Source organism: Carlito syrichta, unplaced genomic scaffold, assembly GCF_000164805.1.
Source record: "Carlito syrichta isolate Samal-C Ts95f unplaced genomic scaffold, Tarsius_syrichta-2.0.1 Scaffold288731, whole genome shotgun sequence".
Taxonomy (NCBI): Eukaryota; Metazoa; Chordata; class Mammalia; order Primates; family Tarsiidae; genus Carlito; species Carlito syrichta.
In genome coordinates this window covers 95725-98700 of record NW_007232827.1, presented here as the reverse complement: position 1 = coordinate 98700, position 2976 = coordinate 95725, and the positions used below count along the sequence as shown (strand labels likewise).

Here is a 2976-nt window from a genome sequence, read left to right as displayed (position 1 = left end):
AAATCAAAACCACACTGACATACCTCCTAACTCCAGTCAGAATGGTAATTATCAATAACTAAAAAAATAATAATTGTTGGAGAGGGTGTGGCGAAAAGGGAACACTTCTACACTGTTGGTGGGAGTGTAAACTAGTGAACCTCTGTGGAAAGCAGTGTGGTGATTCCTAAAAGCTCTAAATATCAACCTCCCACATGACCCTGCAATTCCCCTACTGGTAATATACCCTGAAATCACTCTATAAAAAAGATACCTGTACATGAATGTTTATTGCAGCATTGTTCACAATAGCAAGAAGCTGGAACCAACCCTGCTGTTCATCAAAAGAGGACTGGATTTAAAAAATGTGGTACATATACATGATGGAATACTATGCAGCCATGAAAAAAACAAAATCATGAATTTTGCAGTAACCTGGATGGAACTAGAGTCTATAATACTGAATGACCTCTCACAGAAACAAAGATCTGAGTGTCACATGTTCTCACTCATATAGTGGACCTTGATTATCCAACGCACTACCATAAGAAAATGCCTGACAGTGGTGGGAAAGTATGGGGGGAATGGGGATGGGACTAATGGTAGTAAACATCTGTCTGGGGACAGGGAGACATCTGTTATCAACAAGGGGGCCTAAATGAAGCATATTTGTATACCTAACCCTTAACTGTAACCCACGATATCAGAATAAAAAATATTGATTTAAACAAATGCATTACCACATTTTAAATGTCTTGAGTTTCTTTTAAAATGTAAGGCACAATATTCACAATCTAGCCTTCAATGCCCACAACAACTAAAAATTAATTTTTCCTATTTCCTCACAGGACATTTTCATGAAAATTCAGAGCCACTGCCCATACCCTCAGTTTCTTGAAAAATCACAGTCTTCATCTGTTTGTCTAGTATAAAAGGGTATCTGAGGCTGTGTAATTTATAAAGAAAAAGGGATTATTTGGCTCACAGTATTGTAGGCTGTCCAAGAAGCATGGCACCAACATCTGGTGGATATCTTCTTCCTCATGGCAGAGATCACATGGTGAGAGAAGAAGCAAATGGTGATTGCTAGGTTCTTTTTAACAAATAGCACTGACAGATACTAATAGAGAAAGGGCTCACTCATCGCAAAGACAGTACCAATTAGTTCAGAGAGATCCCCCCCGTAACCCATACACCTCCCATTAAACCCCATGCCTTACATTGGGATTCAAATACAAACATAAGTTTTGCAAAGTTGAAATATTCAAGCTACAGCAACCACTGCCTACTATTCCCTTTCATGCAACTGTCCATACAATTCAAAGTTCAGAGACACCTTAGGAGAATTAAACATCTCAAATTGAATGCTACACATTCAAAGTCATCTCCAGTATCTGTACATTATTTCAAGACTATTTAATGACATCTGCATTTTTTCCCTGCAACCATGAATAAAAATACAATGATATGACTGCTTTCATACTAATTACATAAGCAATCACTGATTGTGCCTATTAATATTTACTGTTTCATTTCAGCCCTTTCTCAGATTGTCTTCTTGATCCCTCTCTCTGCAGTGAAATGAGTTCACTGTTGTTTAAAGATTCTTTGAGGTCTAAGTGCATTAAAGACTGAATATGATGCCATTATTCTGACGAGATAGATTTAAACAGTTCTACAGCAGATGCAGAAGGGTGAGGATATGCTGGGGTCACGGCACATGAGAACAAAAGGACTAATAGTGGGATAACATATAGTGATTAGCATAACTGCGTTCAGCAGCCTCCAATTGTAATTATTCAAGAGAGCTAAATAAATATAGATGCTGAAGGAAAGGGCATAAAAGGCTACAGAGGTGCTCACCAATGCAAGGATGCTTTAGGTAGCCCTGGTCTCAGGAGAAGATTTGGGGGAGCCATTGGTCCTATGAATGTGTTGCTCTTGCTTTCTGTGTACACACAGGCTGAAAACCATGGAGCTGCTAGCCCACATCATGAGTCCCAAACACAGGACATCATGCAAAGATGTCAATGCTGCATATACTGAGGGCACAACTTCATCATGAAATGGAGCAGAACGATATCCCAAATCTCTCTTCTTTGTAATGTTTCTGTCTCTTCATTTTTCAGTTGTATAAATAGGAAAAATTATATTTACCAGCATGTGCAGGGTCCAGCACAAGATACTGGAGGGGCCAACATATTTGGGAGCCTTTAAGCTCTACCCAATACCTGGAATTTCTGGGGTTGATGATGATGATTTGAAAAACACTCAGCAGGCAGGTGGCACCAATGGACACACCCCTGGCCACCCTGTGAACATACAAAAGAATTTTGCATTCAAAATAATTGGTAAAATGTCTCAACCCAAAAACTGTCATGGTCTCTGGGATTTCTCTAGGGTCAATGACTAAAAAGTTAGCTACAGTCAGGTGCCTGAGAATCAAATCTGTGGATCTTGACCCACAACCCCTAAAGTAAAGGGACATATAATGATTCAAGAGTGAAAATTTCCCCAGGACTCCAACAACTACCTGGAATAGGATGAACATTCCTATTTCCAAATACACAGAAGCCATTCTGCCATTTTCCAGTGCTCAGTATTCAGTGGGTAAAGACTTCTGCATGGAAACATGAGGTGTGGGTTACATTTTTATAGAACATAACATTTCCAATTACTATTTCTTCCCCATGGGAATTAAAAGAAGTATATGTTTAAAAATAAAATTTCCAAGTCTCTCACGCTTCTTTTTCTTGCACTTTGAATGAAAGAGTTACTTTCATTAATACTTTACCTGTTCTAACATTTAATACTTGACACATTATATGTTGATATTAATGTTATTCCTCTTTGAACAACCAGGAGAATTTAATCAAAAGGAGGTTTAATGACTCATCTAAATCTTGAATTGGAACCTGGGTAACCTTGTTGCAGTGATATTGGTGCTCACTATTATGCTATACTATAGGTTACCTAGTTGTGTTCTTTAATACACAC

General features: G+C 38.4%; 1 pseudogene; it reads right to left on the bottom strand.

Annotated features, from left to right (window-relative positions):
* Window positions 1–1644: 1644 nt before the first annotated feature.
* Window positions 1645–2515, bottom strand: LOC110595264 (annotated as a pseudogene).
* Between the last annotated feature and the right edge of the window lie 461 nt (window positions 2516–2976).